General features: G+C 41.6%; 2 pseudogenes; one reads left to right on the forward strand and one right to left on the reverse strand.

The window, feature by feature from the left end:
• Positions 1-4,752: 4,752 nt before the first annotated feature.
• On the forward strand, positions 4,753-4,872 carry LOC120585588 (uncharacterized; annotated as a pseudogene).
• A 14,705-nt stretch (positions 4,873-19,577) lies between these two features.
• On the reverse strand, positions 19,578-19,696 carry LOC120585642 (uncharacterized; annotated as a pseudogene).
• Positions 19,697-20,705: the final 1,009 nt, after the last annotated feature.

The following is a 20,705-nucleotide window of genomic DNA, read 5'->3' on the forward strand; positions in this document are numbered from 1 at the left end:
CACCTTCTCCCTTGTTACATCTTCTTAGATATTTCTGAGTCTGTTTATACTGATGAAATGGAAAATTAAGTAGCTGTTTGTATAACATGAATCCCCAAAAGATTTACAGATGAAATAGATGATTTAAAAATTGTTACTTTAGTTTTTTTTCAACTTTTAATTCCATTTTTATTTTGCCCCGATATACATAGACACACACACACATATATACATATGTAGAAATGTATGTACATAATTTTATGAACAATGATCACTTGATTAAGGTAATGTTTGCCAATCTTCTCCACTGTAAAGTACTATTTTTCTCTTTGCAATTAGTAAACAATTTGTGAGGCTATGCTTTCTGACTGTTTCTCATCAAATTTTCAGCCACTAATGTTAGCATCTACCGATAATTTCCTAACTCTGTAATGCCAAGTAATACATGTAGAAAAAATGATAGAGATAAAAAATCAAAACTTTTTATAAAAAATAATCTGCACTCCATTTTTATAGATGCTGTAACCTACCTATACGTAATTTCCACGGTGATATGAAGAGGAAATGAAATAATAGTGATTTATAGTGCAAACGATATGTATTTCAGTAAGCGAATGTTTTGGCCCTTCTACAGGAGAAAGCATGCTGAAGGGGTCAGAAGTGAGCGAGTCATGGCGATGCAGACAGCTAGGCATGCAGAGATGGCTTACCGATGTCTCAGATTGAATCAGTGGTATTAGTAACGTGATTTTTGAAAACGGTGAACAACTCTTGGTAAAGTTTGGAACAAAATAGGGCACAATGTTCTCTTGATTCATCCCATAGCGGCAACCCTGCGAATCTCCAAAACACATTAAAATAGTATGTAAACTGAGTTTAAATCTAAAACATAGACATAGGATTTAGACAATTATTAATAGGGGTTTACCTACTTGGATGCTGGGCGAGACCCTCGACAAAGCATATAGGATGAGGACTAGTTCCTTGCACTGTGGCCCCAGCCAGCTCCATGCAGGACATTTGCCATCTCTGGCCTTCACCCACGGAGTGTCTTTAGGATCCTCTAACTATCGAGACAGTAAAACAATCCCCACAAATGTCCAAAATGTCTACTGGAGGTGCTCACATGGGTTAAAAAGTGTTAATTTAAGATTTCTCGCAAGCACAGATTACTGCTGCCCAAATCCAAAAAAAAAAAAAAGATTATATATTAATTTTTTTCTTTGCGTTCCTTAGTAATTAGTCCCTCACCTCTTTGTTTTAGACTTCTCTGCTGCATCTGATAGGTCTTGGACACTTGAGGCCTTTATACTTCCACAAATGCATACTGTGTTGACTTGAGGTTTAGGAGAAGCGTGTGAAGTAGCATGATCCCCCACACTTAGCACTATGTGGGGATGAATATGCAGATCAGTATCTCCTTCAGTTAAGACCAGAAAGACAGGAACATTTCTTAGAACTTAAACCAAGGCGTCAAACGTTCCACACGCTTCTCCCCCTGATATTTTGTAGATATCTTTAACTTTACTTTCAAAGGTTTTGCATCTTGGTGTTCCTGAATTTAGATTAAAATCTGGAACGGAAGTGTGATCAGATAATAGGAAGATCTGATTTTAAAAGGCCTTGACACACTGCAATAATTATAAACAAGTGCTTGAGCAACCAGCATCCAATGCGGAGAACCAGCCTGTCGCTTATCTAAGTAATCGAGAACATTTTGACAAAGGCGGATCTGGTCCATCTGATCAATTAATCAGCTGTATACAACAATAACGTGAACTAGTCAAAGGAATCTTAAGGAAGGAGAATTCTATTTGATCTGAGGGGTGTTTTGTCGTCTGAGATTGGGCAGACATGCCACGTCACTCACTTGTCACCATTCCAGCATGCCTTCAGTCAGTTGGTCTCTGTCTCTCCGTCTTTTTCTCTCTTGCCTTCCGAGGCCTCATAATTTCACCTTCTTTAAATACTTTCATGTTCCAGCTTTTAAAATATGATGAGTCTGACTTTTGAGCTGACCAAATGATTTCATTACATTCACGCTCTAAAATCACATTGACAAATTTTCATAAGTCAGCAGCAGAGAGAAACGGCAAGTGCCCGCCGAGTGAAGACGGGTGACATTAATTGTGTGGCTTTTAAATGTGTGGCTTTTCCTTTGTTCTTTGAGATTGTTTCATGCCACCTTCCCCATCAAGCAGTTTCTTCCTCAGGAGTGTTCTGGGTCCTTTGACCTGGATCAGTTCCTGCTTTGGCTTGTGGCAACATGACAAACTGGCCTGACAGGACAAAAATGAGTCGATTATTTCAGACGAATTTGCTGGGAGTTTCATTCACAATACAGGAGAGGCTAATGAGTAGAAAGAAAACTGGGACAGGCACCTCCTCCTCGTCCCTTTGTCCCTTTGTTCCATCCATTCAGCAAATGTTTACAGTCCTTTTATGTCTCTTAGCAGGAGACTCTGAGGGAGAGAGCCTGGGTCCCCAGCCACAGTTGATTGGAGGCAGGGTGGAGGTTCAAAGGGTTCAGAATGAAGAGTTAGACTGCCCGGATGCCCTTCCTACCGGCTAACCTGTCTGAACCTCACACTCCTTATAAAGATAACACCCGTTTCGTCTCCAACACAGTGCGATCGTGATGGGCAAGTGAAACAAGGAAATTTCAAGTACGATTAAAAAAATTTTTTTTTGTACTGAGACACTAGGCAGCTTTTTTGAGACCATATAGCTGAGAATTAAGTTTTGGGAGTCTGGGGTCCAAATCTGACAGCCAACCAGATGGTAGCCCTGCTCTGCGTCTCCCAGGACAGCCGCAAGGACTGTGTGTGACTGAGCAAACCCTCTGAATGAGGGCGGAGGGGACAGAACAGGCTGGCCATCCTATTGTCTCTTCAACCTCAAAACGTCAGCACCGAACTCATCATGTCTTAAGCTTGGCCGTAGGCTACCACCTGCCCTTCGTGGTCCTCTCTGGCCCTAATACCCCCGTCTTTCGAAGCTGACGGCACCGAAGGCAGCCGCGTCCTCCTCCAGCGTGGTCCTCGGCGGCACTGATGGGGACGAACACAGGGCCAGAGTGTGAGCCACGTCGTCGTTTGCTCACAGAGCTATTTACCGAGTCTGCCAAGAATGGAGACTACCTAGAGTAGGTTTTCTCAAAATAATTGAACAAAATCAATGACAAATGATAAAACTGAAGAAAAGGAACTGGATCTAGAGTTAGATGACTCAGGCTCTCTATTTACTTTTCATGAGGCTTTGGGAAAACTGCTTGGCCTTTGGCACCTCAGTTTCCCCATCTGCAAAAGGAGGCTAACGACAGCCCATGACAGAGCTACTGGGAGAGCCAGATGGACAGCGTGTTCTGTTTGTCATCAGCTGAACTGCTCCCTGTGGCACAATGAACACAAAGCAGATTTGTGTTGTTTTGTTGTTAAAGGCAATTGGAAAGGGATCAAATATGTGGTGACAGAAAGAATTCTATGGGCAGTGAACATACTGCTGAACTGTACACTTGAAACTTATTGGATTTCATTAACCAGTGCCACCATAATAAAAATTAAAAAAAGGAAAGGCAATTGGAAGGAACCTAGAATTTCCTGAGCATTTATTATGAACCTGACAATGTTAGGAATTGTATATATAGAATCATACTTAATCTCCCTAACGGTTCTGTGAGGTAGGGGTTATTGTCTCCATTTTTGTCAGAGAGCTTAAGTAACTTGTCTAAGACCACACACTGCCAAGCGGACTTGCCAGAGTTCAAGTCTAGGCTAGGCTGACTCCCAAACCCTTGCTCTTCACCTGACACCTGCTGCCTCAATAACAGAACAAATATATATTTTGATTCTAGGTGGTACATTAGTGATGTCTCTGCTTGGATATTCAGGGATAAAACAACCCTCCCCCGTAATCCAATCTTCGTATCTTAATCCAAATGAGAGTTCTGTATCTGAGAAAGGAAAGGCCATGCTAAGTGCATGTATCAGAGATTCAAAGCTAAGGCTCTTCAAATCTAAGTATCAGGACAAGGATGCTAAGTTACGGGACTGCCTTGAGATTCTATAGGGAGAGGCAACAACCACAGTAATGGCCTGAAGCCAAACACATGCCATCAGCAGGTGGTCGAATCAACAAAACCAGTTGAATCGACAAATCCGGTTGAATCTGGCTGCTGGGAAGCATTTCACAGCATCCGTGCTGGCCAGAGCTTAAATTCACTCGATTTAAGTGAAAACTATAGACAGAAAATGCAGCAAATTCCTAGAGGAATGTGTTAAGTGGAAACTGAAGTGTAAGCCTTTAATTATTTTGTTTCTGGGGAACTCAGACGGTTAAAGATCTGGGTATTTTTAGATCTGTTTAGTCCATGGCCAGTTTTTGGCATTATGTTTAGAGTCACATTTTAAAACCGGCCCCCCGGATTGCAGAAAGACAGAAAACAATAAAGCCATTTGGTATGACTAGTTATAAAACTTAGTTAGTGCTTTTTAAAAATAGTTCCAAACCAAATTAGCTCTGGGCACCTGCTGGAGCTTACTGTGTTTTCACATAGATTTGTTTGCTGTCAAAAAAAAAAAAAAAAAACCAAAAAAACCCTCTAACCCAACAAAACCCTCCACCCACATGATTTGTTATAAAACCCGAGACTCTTAATGCTTTTCCAAGCCACTTGCCTTAGATCAAATCATTTAAATGAGGAAAAAGACATCTGATGTCTTCAAAGAATGGGACAAATTATTTGTTGTTAGATTAGTCTCAAATTGTCAGGGAGTCTACGGCCGTGCCTCCCTGAACGTGCCCCATCTCGTCCGGTCTCGGAAGCTAAGCAGGGTCAGGCCTGGTTAGTACTTGGATGGGAGACCACCTAGGAAGACCAGGTGCTTGTAGGCATAAAAAATAAAAAAAATAAGGGATTGTAAGCAAAGTCCTTGCAATCTGTGAGGTCAGCCAAGGGTTAACTCCCCTAAAAAGAAAAAAGAATTGTCAGAGAAAGAAGAAAGGTAGAAATGGTGGATAATGTAGCATATTAACCACAGTGTGAAAGTGTTTCTAATTCCTAATGCAAATTTGTTTCAACACCGATGTTATATGGCTAGAAAACTGGGATTTATAGTTTTACTGGATAGACCCCCTTAATGTACGTGAATAGCTGATTGCATGATTTGGACATTTCTTTCATCTACTCAGCAGAAGAGATATAGATGATATCTAAATGAACAATGGTACAATTACAGCAACAAAAATGGCAGAAGTCATTTTATGGAGATTTTATATTTTAGGCAATAGCGAGAGCTGTCATTTGCTCACAGAAGATGCTAAAATCTGACAGATACTGACAAATGAAAACCTCATTTCTGCAGTGCTCTGTGAGTGATTGAGGGTTTTCAGGCCTCAGCTAAATTCTCGCCTACACTGGTCCTCTGGCTGTTTTATTAATACCTATGTTTGATAGAGTGAAAGGCTAAGAGAAGCCTATCTTACCATCATTCGGTTCATATCACTGAATAAAATACAACTGACTTACTAGTGATTCACCCTGCCTTCCTGAATAATTTTGAATAATTTCTTTCCTAACCACTGCAGGTTCCTGAAATCAAATTGGTATCTTAGAAGTCCTGATGGTGTAATTATAATAATAACAACAGGGACAATGATGACTACTCTGCTGCTACCACTTATTAAATGCATGGTACTGAAATAGATACTTTACATGCATTTCTATATACCTGATAACAGCCATGTAAAATAGTTATTATTAGCCCAATTTTATAAATGGCGAAACTGAGCATCTTAGAGCTTACACAGTTAAAATAAGGGGAATGTTACAATTTGAATCTAAGTCAACCTGATTTAAAACAAGGTTCTTTCCATTGTATAATGGCGGTGGGAAAGTCAAGGAAAAGATAAAAGGAAAGGTTTTCTCCAGGAAGTGACCTGCAAAATGGCAAACTCGCTTTGCTCCCCTTCACAGGGTTCTGAGACGAAGACATAAATATGATGTAGAAACACACTTGCATTAATTCTAAGTGCGGAGATGCAGGTCAAAACCTGCAGGAATTCTCTAGATACCCTTCTAAACAGGTGTTGTTTAAATTAACCCAGCGTAGCAGAGTAGAAAAGCTGCCTTACTTGTTTGCCAGAAGCACTGGTCAGATAGAACCATTAAAATGCACGACTTCTCTAGTGAGTTATCTGCTTTTGCCCGGAAATCTTAAAATAGACTTCTTTATGAATGTGAAGGCTCACTAATTCTCCTTTTGCGAATCCCCAAACCTTATAATTTTTACTAAGTACTTGAGAATCTCACAAATGCTAATATCAGGGCATTTTAGTCTATCACAAGTATTTTGTTTAAATTATTATTGCAAAATCATATTCAGCATTTCCTACAAATGACTGAAATGAATCTCAATTTCCCAAATAAGGAAAGTATTTAGTGGAGCTGATCCCTGATCTCTTCTTACTGATAGCAATTCAGTTGAGCATTTGCCATTATCTGTACTATTATTTAAGGTTATCCGCGTGGCATTTTATTTATGCATTTAATTATTTACCTCATAGTCTTTAGATATTAGTTTAGCAACCCGAAAAAACATTTATTGGTCTGGGACACTTCCTTTTTGCTAAGAGAATTCAAGCTTTGTGTAAATCCTTATCTGTATACCTGTGGCGAAATCAGAACACACGAAAACTTTGCTCAGCTTCGTTTGTCACCAGTTATTAATATAGTTGAGTCACGAGTTAAGTATCTGGAAGCAACTCCCACTCAACTAATTGGACCAGAGTTGAAAAAATCCTATTATGATTTGTCTGAGGTTACGTAGGCTTGGCTAAAAATGCTCTGTCTTATCCTTATAGTATATTAAAAATTGTAAAGGCTATATAATAACCGAATAGCAATGCGTTTATCTCACGAGACATCTCCTAGCTGAAGTCTTTCTTTGCTGTCCCCAAGCTGATATAAACCTTTTCTCTTACTGCCTAAAGTACTTAGGTCATATCTTTTTCTTATGCAAGACCACCTGCTAGAATGATTCTTTGTGCATAGCGCCAAAAGGCATCCCACTGGCTGGACTAATTACAGAAGCTTACCCCTTCCTCTACGTCTGGATAAGGCTGCTCCGTGCCAGCTCTGTGTGGACCGGATCTCAGCCCCACTGTCTTTCCTTGTTGCGTGTTGGCCTGTCCTACGCTATGTATAATCTGTCCTGTTACTTGTATTTTATCACTCATTCAATCAACAAATGTTTAACAAGCACCTATTATAAACCAGGCGATGGGTAAGCTCCGGCGAACACAACAATGAATAAGGCACAGACTCTGAGTTATGTCAAGGGTTTGCTGTTGGCCTCTGCTGTGGGCAGGGTGAGGACGCGGCAGGTGAGGGAGCTAGGTGAGCTTTGGTGTACCCACATATAGGCTTTGTCATTGCTGCCGTGGTCATTTTTACACTTCCTGACATACTGAATAGGTCGTTTTGTCCACCTGATTACTGGGGGCCTCCTACAAAGTGGTCCTTCTGGTCAGTATCTTCATACTTCATGTCCGTTTTAAGAGTCCATTCACATATCTCTCCCTTGTCACCAGTTTTCCAATTTTGTTCTTTTCAGGCCCCTGACCCGCCAGCCAACACTGTTAGCCCTTGCCTGTGAGTCTAGGTCTAGGCCTCGGCTGTTCTTCTTGTGGAGCCGACGACTGCAGGCACCACCTCGAGTTCTGCCCATGGGGAGAAGAATGTTCACCGTGATCTTTTGGGGATGGCTCGAAGGACAGAGAGTGCAGATTCCTCTGTTCCTGGGCCCGGGCCCTTTTCTCCTGTCTTCACTGATCCTGGGGCACTTGCAGTGACACCACAGGTGGCTGGGGGAAGAGAGGATGGTACAGCTGGCTGTGCGGTACCATTTCTAATGTATGATGGCATGCTGCTGTGTACAGTCAATTTTGTGATTCGGTGGATCAGATCAGCACCCAGCTCATGACAGACAGTTCAAACTGCAATGTTACTTGCTGTCCCCTGGCCTGGCATTGCTCTCTACCAGGACTTGGGAATGAGCCAGAAGCTGCTTTTCAAATGCAGAGTCATTGTTGGCAAAAGAGGGCTTGGCTTGCTGAGGCGGAGATAAAACCTGCAAATTCTCTCCCGGGGGGAAGAGATTGCTGAGTCAGGCTTTGAGAGAGGAACATTCCCGGGTGGGTGGACGGCATGTGCATAGCGATGCCAACGTGAAACGACACGATCCTAATGCAGTTTGGTGTTCCTGGGTTACAGGGTGTAAGGAGATCTCGCCATGGGGGCCTTTAAACCCTGAAGAGAAAGTTACCGAATTCTTTTACGCAGAGGAGTTATTATCTCTTTAAAGAAATGAGCTAGTCTCTGTGTCTCTTCTGGAGTCTTAAACAGCTCCTTACAAGAATTGATCAGACACATTGTTTCGGTTTTGAATTTTAATGGTAAAATGGAAATATGGTTAGTTCCATATTACATTATTTCAGTAAGCTCACCCCCCCTTTTTTTTTCCCACTAGGCCTCTAAATCTCTACCCCAAACTAAAATGTTATATCAGGCATCCTCTTTAATACATTTTACACGCGGCTCGTTTCGGCCCCTCTCTCCTTCTTCCTCCCCACTTCTCTGCTTCCCCCCACCTCTCCATGTAAACAACTCTATGGGGATACTTAAATGAGAATCGGTTTTTATTCTATTGGATTCTCATCATGAAACTTTCTAGCCTCTTTAGGTTCTTTGCCATGTAACTTCCTAAGAATAAAGGTTTTGCCTCCTCACTTCTATGAGTAAGATACTAATGCAAATATATCTCATCTGTTAGTTAACCTTTTTGTACTCCCTTACTACATGTGAAAGTATCTTGCTGAACTACACGAAATATTCTGTGGATAATGAGCCTTATGTTTTTATAAGTGCAGAGTGTCTTTGAAACACAAGCGAATCCATTGCTATAATATTTATCATTTAGTCAACATACACACACTTGAAGAATGATCCGTTGTGGTAACAGATACCGAAATCTTTGAAATATCTTGAGAAATAACTTACCTTGCATAGTGGAATAGCATCAGTCTCGAAACATTGCTTCCGTATTTGGAAATTAAAACTTTTGTTGCTCTATGACAGGAGCAGGGCATAGCACCAACAAAAAGTGCCATCGGGGCCAGGATCTCGGGATCGGGGGTGGGAAGGAAAGAGAGAACAAATGGCAGATCAAAAGTGTGGATCAGAAGCTGACGCAGCTCTTGGCGTAGGTCTGAGCACGCTGTATCTTTGACTCCGAAGATGGCTCCGTGCCTGGGCAAGTCTTGTAGACCATGGACCTCGATGAGAACTGGCCCCGGGGCACACCCAGAACACCGGGTTCCCAGAGGAGAAGGCGGAGATGAAGGATGCAAGGAAGACTGAAGGGGACATGGACCAGTACACCAGGGTTGGACCCCTTCCGGCGAGCGTTCTGAGAACATGCAGATGATGCTCCAGCACTGAGCAGGGCTTCACGTATTGTGGGACAGGAATGGCATCTCTGGAGAGCTGAGGGTTGATAATTCAATAAGAACGAGGTGCAGAATGACTTATTTTGCCCCTCAAACTTTAATTTATCCCTTCACCCCTTAGGTGTGGCTCTAAAAAATGCTAAGCGCTCAGCCAAGGTCCAAACTTTTGTATTGTTCCCGAAAATATCAGTGTAAAGACCATACTTTTATGTTTAAAACAAGAGGTTAATTTCAAAGTAAAAAAAATTTCCACTAAAAGCATAAACCAGAATTTCTGATTTGAAAACTCAGTGGAGTAGTGATAGTGATCAAACATACGTAAATGGGAGCGTGAGCCAACAGCTATCATCCAGGATGTTTTATCAGCCTAAAATGATAAACTCTCTTAATAGGTTCTATGCAAAAAAAAAAAAAAAAAAAAAAAAAAAAAAAAAAAAAAAAATCCCCACAGACTTAGCCTCTCCTAGTATCTTATAAAAAAACACTAGCTTTGCCATGAATACTTAGTTATAGGATAGAGAGAGGAAGAAAAACATAATCTTTTCTAAAAATTCTTTTTTCAAATTTATTTTTAAATTACAGTTGACATGCCATATTATATTGGTTTCAGGTGTACAACATAGCGATTAGACATATACCTAAGTGAAAGTGAAGAAAATATAATCTTGAATTAAAAATGGCTATCCTGGTCAAAGCCACCAGGATGGCTATTCCTGAGGGAACAAAGTAATTCATCATTGTCACTCACTCCATTATAATGCTTTTTATTTTGATGAATAGGAAGCCAATTTTACTGTATCAATTCATTATCTAGCTAGCTATAGGTTTAAAAACTTTTAAATGGTTTTTCAAGGGTTACATTTGGAGCTCTACAGATCTGCATATAGCTTTAACTAAATAAAAACTTAGTTTTACATTAAGATGCTTATATGTCTAGGCTAAGGGTATTATTGGGGTGAAAACACAGATTAAGTCACAAGGAGGAAACTGAGACCTTTGGTTTGGGCAAGAATGAGCAAAAAGAATCTTACTGGCTATTTATAGCTTCCAGATACTGAAAATAATTAAATATATATTTTTAGATCTTTTGAATGACTTCTGGTGCCTATCAGGGTTTATGGAATAAGCATCTAGAATGTTCCTACATGTTGTTTGTAGCAGGATTTGCTAACGCGTCAGGCACTTCTCTCTAGTAATTACAATGTGCACTGGCACGTACGCTGTAAAACCCGTCTCTGGGGAGTAAATATCATTTTCTCACCTGAATTAAAGGAAATATACCAGAGCCCACTCCAGCTTCCCAATCATTTAGATACTAAATATTTAATAGCTGATCCAGTAGGTAATTAAGAAACCAAAATTTAAATCTCCGAAGGTTTCCGATTGATTTTTCACAGGTAAAGAATAATACATTTGCTTTTGAGGCAAATTTGACTAAAGACTCTAGAGCTTATAATTCTCTACAGATAACGATAAAATTTCATTTGGATCATTTGCCTCCTGGCATTTATGAAATAGCACCTGTCTGCCTGAACTGGAAAAAGGTCCTCACGCCTGTGAGTGTAAAAGGGCAGCTGGGAAGTTCACCGGGGCACTGCCTGGCCGGAGCCGAGACTGGTGACACTTTTCTAGTAGACTCGTTTCACGGCAAGAAATGCAGTTTTTAAAGTTTTCAGTGGCATGCTTTGCGTGCGAATCAGCAGTCGACCACTGTCGATGATGTCCGATTGAGTTACCAGAGACCTGGAGAAGTGAAAAACGTAAAATAATTCAAAGCTTTTTTTTTCTTTTAATTAAGTTTATTGGGGTAACATGGGTTAATACAATTATATAATTTTCAGGTGTGCATTATCATTTGACATCTGTATATTCTATTGTGTTTACCACCCAGAGTCCAGTTTCCTTCAGCTACCATATATTTAATCCCCTTTCCCCACTTCTCCCTCCCCCTAACCCTATATTTGACCCCCTTTACCTGTCTTCACCCCCTCTTCCCTCACCCCACTAGTAGCCACCTGGTCTATAGTCCTCTGGTAACCACTAGTTTATGATACACGCATGTAGCTCAGGAAGCTGTTTGTTTGTCCTGCTCATTTGTTGCTTTTAGTTTTTTTCCCCACATATAAATGATATCTTGTGATTTTCAGCTTTTCCTATCTGGCTTACTTTGCTTAGCATGATTATCTCTACCTTTGTGTTTATATCGATCCTGTATGGGGTAGGTCTCATGGTCTCAGAATTTACTTCAAACAAAACAATGAAGTCGTTCTCTGGAGTCCTGTCTCTGGAGGAATTAGGAACCTCCCTGGGGGTATTATTGTGTCCTGGTTTTTCACCTGAAAATCCGTCTCCATGCTTCAAAGAAACCAGTCTCTTATCCCATGAAAGATTCACTCTCTTAAGCATGGCCAGTAAATCATAAAGCGATATTTCTCATCTTGCCATTCTTGTCTACATATTGATTAACTGATACAGTTCTAGAAATGTCTAAAACCAATTAATTGATGATTAATCCATTAATACTGATTAATGATTAATTTCTGAAGTTGCATCATTTAAATAGATTCTAGTTCAGCATAAAATGGAATACAATGTAGCCATTGAAAACTACTCGAGAATTTTTAAAGACATGGGGATGATAAGCATGTTATATTAATAAATGAAAATTTTAGATTACTGAATGTTATGAATTATCTATTCTCAATTTTGGGGAAAAACTGGATGAATCTGCATCTTAGAAAGACTGATATATTCTAACTTGTTAACAGTATTTTCTCCGGTTCCAAATCTTCTGTGACATACCTGTTTATTTTTTCTCCCCTACTTTTTCTCCTTAAAAAGCTTTTTTATTATATAAGTTTTACTTACTTAAGAGTAGAAGACATTATATGTGGGATATAAACCTAAAAGCAACAAATGAACAGGGCAAACAAACAGACTCATGGACATGGACAATAGGCTAGTGGTTACCAGAGGGTAAGGGGTGGGGAGGAGCGGGGAGGTACATGGGGTAAAGGGGGTCAAATATGTGGTGACAGAAAGAAATCTAACTATGGGAGGTGAACACACAGTGTAAATATATATATATGCCTTACTGTTAAAATGTACAGCTGAAACATTGGATTTCGTTAACCAATGTCACCATAAAAAAATTAATTAAAAAAAAAAATAGAGTAGAAGACACATTATAATGAACCCCTGTGTTCCCATCATCTGGCTTCAACACTTACCAATATTTTGCCAATTTTTTTCCATTATTTCCTTTTTTCTGGCGTTTTTTAACACAAAGTTCTGTCACTGTCTTTCCATGCAAAAATACCTTCGTTGCTTATATATTTTTTAAGAACAATATTCTCCCTGTGTATAGAATTCCAAGTCCATAGTTTTTTATGAGTTCTTTAAGGGTGTTGTAAGGGTCTGCCTTACATTGTTTTTTTTTGTTTGTTTGTTTTTTGTTTTTTATGAGAAGTCAGCCGCGTTTTTCACTTTCGTTCCTCTGTTAGTGCTGTTTCTCTTTTCTGGGTGACCGCAAGGTTTCCCCTTTGTCTTTTGCTGTCAGCAGTTTGCTGGTGGCTCGTCAGGGTGTGAGTCTGGATGGGTGGCTAGGTCTTCGTGCCTGACCCCGCTGCAGCTGCTGATGCCTTCTCTGCCCCCAGGAGGCTTCTCTGACCCCCCGTTCCTGCTCCTCAACTTCCTGGCGAGCCTTGGTAGAGGCTCCTGGAGAAGAGCTCAGGAGTGAGTGCAAACTCTGCTGTGCCTCGAGCACCAGCCATTTCCAACGGCCACGCTAGCCCACACTTGGCCTTCAGGAATGCATAAAAGAGGAGCTGATTTTTCCTACGTAGTCACGTGACGGCCACCACTTTCTCCTCTGCTTTGTCTCTGCTTCACTCTGTCTTTCCTTGAGGGGCTTGTCTCTTGTCTCTCTTTAGCATGTGATTTATTCGGTTGCCTGCCCTTCTCAGCTTGTGATGAACTGAAGAACGTTATGGTTCTGTAGATTTCCTGCCTTTTTCTCCTTGTTAGAGTAGGAGTGATGTTCTTCGCAGCTTTCTGCATCCTAAGCAGAGCAGAAGTCTGTTTTTATGGATGTATTTTTTACCTAATTAGAACTCTCTCCTTCTCCCTTCAAATCTTCTCTCCTTCTGGCTCCGCTATCTCAGTAACCAGCACCAACTATCCAGTCTCTCAGACCTGAGGGTCAAGAGCTGCCTTGATTTCTCTCTCATCTCAGCCTCTCCCAGGTGCCCCTGTCCCATTCATTCTCGTCACACTCACATATTCACAAAACATATCCAAAATACGTCCATTTTCCTGCTTCCTCTACTAGCAGAGCACTCTGTGCAAAGTCATTATCACCTCGTACCTGGGCTACCACCATGGCCTCCTAATGGTCCGTCTGTCTTCATTCTTGCCTTTTCCCAACATCACTCAGCAGCCAGAATCACCTTTGAAATAGGTAAATTTAATTGTTTTCTGCTTACATTCTTCGAATACCTTCCTATCCTACTGAGAATAAAACCTAAGCTCCTTACTTTTGCTTATAAAACTACGCGATCCGGCGCATAGCAGCCAAAGTCATCTGCCAGCCTCCTCCTCCCCTGCCGTGCTTGGGCCTTCCCTCAGCCCCTAAAACACATGAGGTTGTTCCTGCCTTGAGACCTTGAATTGGCTGTTAGTCTTCTGTTTGGGATGTCCTTGCTTTTGATTTAAACGTTTGGCTTCCTCTGTATTGGCTCAATGAGCGTCCCTTCCTCAGAGAAGCTGTTCCTATTTGGTCAAAGAGGTCACCAGTCACTTGTTTTTATCACCCTATTTTCAGTCTTTGCCTAGCACCTAAACACTGAGAATTCGCCTTTATTGACTGACAGATTATCCCACGCGTTTGGTCGGCAATGCCACCTGAGACCTGGGCAAGCCTAGCGTCCCTGCCCCGGTCCCTACACTTTTAAGACCCTGCTCTGCCCTCCTTGGGTTGTACCTCATCCCATGCACCCAGGGGTCCACAAGGGCAAATAGGCATGTTCCCCGAATTCTGCACCACCCTGACCCCAATTCTAGACCATGTTAGGGGGAACCCCAGAATTCCTTGCCCAGATTGCCCTGAGCCAGCTTTTGAGACCCGCATGGATGGCCTTCCTGGGCATGTTCCCTAAGAGGGAGCCATGCAGCCCGTGTGTGCATCCCAAGGCCAGGGAGGGCCGGCCAGGAGGTGTTTGCAGGAAGTGTGGGTAACACGTAACACGCGATCTGGGGGAGTCCACACACGGATGCTCGAGGGCCCTTGTGACATGGTTAGAGTTACAGCTGGCAGAGGAAGGGGAACGTGAGCCAAGGGCTGGAGTCCTCTGATCCGAGAATCTAGGCATTCTAAATCTGAATCTAGACTTCCGAGCTGTTATGAAGGGATATTTGTCAAGGTAGGAGGATTGTTTGAATTATGGATTCTAGTTATTTCGACATATAGGACATAGGTTCACATTCGTACTTCGCCCCGCGTCTTACAGATGTTACGGGGTAGGACTGAATGTCTGATTCCCACAAGACCCTATAAGAAATGGATCTCGTCTCTTGCTCACGGCTGCATCCCCCCAACCCCAGAAGGATGCTTGCACATGGTGGCTGTGCAGTAGATGCTCGCTGAAGAAAAATGAAATCATCTTCCCATGTGTCTCGTCTTTTGAAAAGAGTTTTATTTCTGAAAGTTTCTTTTGTTTGCAATTAATCTTGCTACTCTGCTTTATTTTTGTTAACAATTGCCTCATATGTCTTTTTCCATTGTTTTATTTTCAGTCCTCAGTCATGTTCTTTTAGGCCCCTTTGTCATAATTAGCATTAGGCCGGATTAGAAAAAAAATGAGTCTGTCTTTTTAATTGACTACATATCCCTTTTACACATATTATGATTTATGGATATGTTTGGGTTCATTTGGGCATTCTTCATTTCAACTTTCCCTTCTCCTGACCTCTACCTTAAATCCCATTTCTGACTTTTTTTGTGAAGACCGAGCTTTCTCGGTTCCATTCCCCTGCCTCTGTTGGTCTGGAAGGGAACTATTATCTGTTTTCTAGTGATTAAGATGATTACCACTTACTTGGAAGCGTATTTTTGTGTCCACATCTCGAATGAACCTAAACTAGATAAGAACCAAAGCCCACTTTTAAGTCCTCCCTCTGTGCTGAGTTTTCCTGCCACAATTCCACTCTCTCCTGTTTCTGCAGCCACCGTCTTCCATGATCACTCGGAACTGTCACTCAATAGACATAAAAGTCAAGATTTTTAGCTCTTCGCCACCATTTCGAAGGGATCACCTTTTCCCCTTGGATTTCGTTGGTTGGTTGGTTTTTGGTCAGGGCTAATTTTCTTATACTTTTTCAGGTAATAAAATATGGGTGGAAAACTTCCTACATCATTACATGTCTGCAGTATCTTTACTTCTTAATGACATTGTGAATGTAGAATTTCAAAATCATAATTATTTTACCACGAAAGATGGAAAATACTGCCTCAGTGTATTTTTGGATTCATTCTTTTCTATGAAGAAACTCATGACAGTCTGATTCTTAATTCTTTGTGGATCATTCTCACCTCCAGCCAAAGAGTTTCATGTTGGTGTGTCTAGGTATTGGGGTCTCTCCATTCACCCTATTGGACATTTGTTGAACATATTTATCGTGAGGATTATTATCTTTTCTGGAAATCTTTTTTCTGTTATTTCTATGAGTACTTTTTTCCTCTGCTCTCTTTTTGGAATCCCTATCAGGCAGATGGTGGAAATTTTGAATCTTTTTCTCCCCATATTTATCATTTATTTGTCCTGTTTCAGGTGTGTTTGAGGTGTGTCCTATTTTTCAGCACATTTATTGAGTTAAAACATTTTTTCCCAATCATCGCAATCTTCCTTTCCAAGGTTCCGAGTGTTTGTTTACAATAACCCGTTTTATTTAAAAAGAGTCACTATCCTCTCCTATTCCTCAGGATAAGTGCCTGCACCACACATACTTCTTGTAAGGTCTCCTTTGTTTATTCCGTTACCTTTGTGTTTTGGATGCTGGTTTATCCGTGTGATGCTTGTGGTGACTTTCATTTGGAAGATTACTTTTCCTTAAATGTCTGCTGGGTTCGCGAGCTCATCTGGAACCTGAACTCCTGCGTTAGTCTGTCCGTGCTGTCTCTGATTCCCTGGCCTGTTTCTGAGATTCCAGGCGAAGACGTGGCCTGGGGCTTCCTGGGCGATGGAGGCTTCCCCTTCCTTCTGGGTGGCGGTAAGTGCCATCCGAGTCCCAAGTACGAGAGGTGACAGCGTCCCAGTTGCGCGCTGCTCCTGACCCGGGGCAGAAGCCTCTACTGGACGTGCTTGGCACAAGGAGGAGGAGGACAGAGGTCCAAAGCTCCCGATGCCTCTACCTCAACCAGTCGCCCTCTGGTTGACTCCTGATCCTGTCTCGCTCTTTTCTCTGTTGTCTCTCAGTGTAGACCCCACAGACACCCTGCCCTCCTCTTCTGTTCTCTTATGTCTGTTTTGGTTATTTTTTCCTTTTTATTAGAAACTCATCCGTCTTGAATTTTTTTCAGGAATTTCTATAATTTCTGGTCTATCGAGGGCACCCAGTTTTATTTTCTAGTGCTGTTTACTTTTTATTTTTAAATTAAAAAAAAGTAGACATTTATACAATCCACGAAGTGATCCCCGATCCCTCCAGCACCCACCTGGCTCTACCCACAGCCATTTCAATGATAAATATTGACTATGCACTGTGTGCTGTACTCTAAGTCCCTGTGACCGCTGTGTAACTACTCATTTGTACTTCTTCATCCCTCCACCTTTGTCACCCAGCCCCCCAAAGCCCCTCCTTTCTGGCAATCACCAGTTTGTTCTCTGTGTCTGGGAGTCTGTTTTCATTCAGTTTGTTCCTTTCGTTCCTTAGATTCCGCACGTAAGTGAAATCATATGGTATTTGTCTTTCTCTGACTGATTTCACTCAGCATAATACCCTCTAGGTCCATCCATGTCATTGTGATTGGTAGGATTTCATTATTTTTAATAGCTGAGTAACATTCCATTGTATATATGTACCATAACTTCTTTATCCAATCGTCTCTCGGTGGTCTAGTGCTGTTTTCAATTTTTTTCTTGTCATTTTTGGGGATTGGAGATGGGAGAGAGGTTTTAGCATGTTATTCATTTGTAATCTTGACCTGATTTCTTCCTGGTCTATTATAAAGCATGTCAGTCCAATTTAAAGAAAGCACATTAGTGTATCTGGCAAGTAACACTTATTCCTACCACTGAATTCAAGTGGAAATTTATACTGTGAGTCTATGTTAAATATATTAACATGTATTAAATTCCTGCTTGTTAATGCCTTCAGTTTGGCTCTTTTGAAAAATCCTGAGGTATATTAGTTCTAAGGTAGGACAATGGAGGCTTAGAGAGGGGTAAGGTAATTTACCCAGAGTCTAACAGACAGCAAGAGACAGAGCCAGGGTTCACACCTATATCTTGCCATGACTACAGCTGCCTTCCATTAAAGACATAAGGTAACAATGCTGAATGATGTCCTCGTTGTGGAATATCAACAAAGCACGTTTAGCATTCACCAGAGCGAGTTCTGTTAGAAATCATGAAATCGGGAATTACTGATCATCATGGAAAATTTGTCAACAAATCAGTTCGCAGCAGCATTTTTTGATTCCATTTTGTCATATTGTCAGTAAGGTTTCTTCCTGGAGCAATTTGTGAACTGTTAGTGATTTTTTGGTGGGCCATGCACATAAATGGCGTGTGCAGATTGGTAAGCATCTCCACAGTGTTGGCAAGTTAGAGGTTCTATTTTGAAGTGATTTTTCTCGTAGCTTTCAACTGAGGATTATTTTCATATAAGCATAATTACGAAAAATGCGTGCCTGTGAGGGTAAATGTTATGCTGGTTAAATGGTCTCATACATATTATGTGGCACGCTGTAATTATCTGTCTGAGTTATTTCACAGGAGGAAAGAAGTCTTCCCAGCAACTGTGATACATAGGATTTGAGGTCAATAGAAGCAGGGACTGTCGGTGATTGAAGCTTTTGTAAAGTCTACATTGTTTTGTTTAAGGAGCATTTTTGGAAAATCTACCCTACTAAACACTTGGGAAATTGAGAGGTCGGTACAGAAATAAAAATACCTTGTATTTTAGTTGCGAAGTTTTAAACAGGTGCCAGAGGACTTAAAATGTTGACAGAATGTGGCAGGGCCCGCCAGAGAAGGGGGGTGGCATGGAGTTGAGGGACAATCGGAGTTGAATCCCAGCTGAAGAACCTTCTCTGCTCTTCAGTGGCCTTGATGTAGAGTGAAGGCGCTACCTGCCTCACAAGGTCATGAGATAATGGACGCAGAGTCCTTGGCGTTCACCTTTGACTAATCATTCGAGACAAGTTTTTTAAACTGAGTCCACACACCTTCCTCATGTCCCTCTACTGTCCCCCTTGCCTTAAGGTCAGCCTAGGTGGTGGTTGTCAGCAATCGAGAGGAAGGGCCTGAAGAGCCAGTCAGAGGCCCCTGGAGTCCAGTGTCACCTCCTTGGGAACTTTGGTCTCGATGATGTGTGACTTAGGCAGATGACCTTGCAAAATTCCAAAGTAATGAGCAAGTGTCACGTTCATGACTGTTCATCATCTTTCGGGTGGCTTTTCTACGTTTAAGGAAGCCTCTGGTAACTAATTTTCACCTCTCCAATACGGAAGTAGACTCAAATTCCAAGCCCTTTGTAGTGAAGATGCAAGTATGGGATGCAGACTTTGCCAGTCAGAAACATCTACGTGAGTCTGTGATTCAGATGTGAAGTACATGAGAAACATGCTGGGGAGGTTTCTCCATTTTTGGTGGCTCTGGTGGCAAAATTTTTTTCCAGTGCTCAGTGTGGTGGTGGTTTCCTTATCTGGTGAGTTCTGTGGTTTGAAATTTGCCTCTTTTTTCCTGTTTTTTTGTTTGTTTTTTAATTATTATTTTTATCGAATTTTTTAGGCGAGGTAACCCTTGGTTGACCTCACAGATTGCAAGGACCTTGTCAGCTTACAATCCTTTATTTTTTATTTTTATTTTTTACGTCTTCAGCACCTGGTCTTCCTAGGTGGTCTCCCATCCAAGTACTAACCAGGCCCGACCCTGCTTAGCTTCCGAGATCAGATAGAATCGGGCTTGTTCAGGGTGGCGTGGCTGTAGACGGCCGCTGTTTTTAGAAAGCAGGTCTTGCCTCTGTTCTCCAGTCCTAGCGATTCATGTGCTACCCAATATCTTTTAAATAAACCTTTTTTCCTAATTAGTCAGTTAGCTTCTGCTGTTGGCAACTGAGAAGCACTCTGGATAAATAATCTGGTGTGTTTGGACTCTCTGACATGTTTCATCTTCACAGATCATCCCTGCTTTCTCATAAATTAAGGGAGACTTTGAGGGCGAATTCATTTCCTATTCAATCAGCAAGCATTATTAGATGCCTTGAGAGTGTAAGACGCTGAATTATGTGCAGAGTGTTCCATGAAGAAGCCTGTCCCTAGTCGCCAGGGACTTGTGATCTTGTAGAGCAGACAGATATTAGTGTAGAAACCAAATGTGCTATGACAGAGGACTGAGCCAGATGTGACCTGTGAGTGTAATCGTAATGGATACAATGCTGAGAATCGCTCTCAGCCATTTGGCGGAAGTTGAGGATGAAGCAGCTGGGGATAATTTATACTTAAATGACCTCATGCCGAAAAAGAACTTTTTTAAGCAGAAAGGGAAAGTAGGCAAGGCCATACTCATTGATCACCTTCTTGTTTCCTCTGACTTGCTCTGGGGACTGGTGTGGATGCTCGGGTAGGTTTTATTTCGAGCTTGTGGAACATGTGTGAAGGGGGTTTGGCAGAGAGGGTTTTAGAGTATTGGCACTTGTTTAACGGTCTTCGTGGTTGGTGATGATGATTTGACTGAAGGGTAAAGGAGGTACAGAAAGCTCAGACTTAGGTTCCATTATTGTTTAGTGAGTGCCTACTGCGTGCTAGACACGACTAGGGGTTCCCATGCGTTATTTCAGTCCGTCTGTCTTTCTCCCTCCTTGTCTGTGTATGTCTATTTATTTTTGTGTATGTCTCTTTAACTTGCAAGTGGAAGAAACCCCACTCGAAGAGCAAAAGGCAGATGTTTTGGTCCATGTAACAGAAAAATTGAGGGGTAACTTCATGGAAAGCTGGATCC

The sequence above is a fragment of the Pteropus medius genome, unplaced genomic scaffold (assembly GCF_902729225.1).
Source record: "Pteropus medius unplaced genomic scaffold, Ma_sr-lr_union100, whole genome shotgun sequence".
NCBI lineage: Eukaryota > Metazoa > Chordata > Mammalia > Chiroptera > Pteropodidae > Pteropus > Pteropus medius.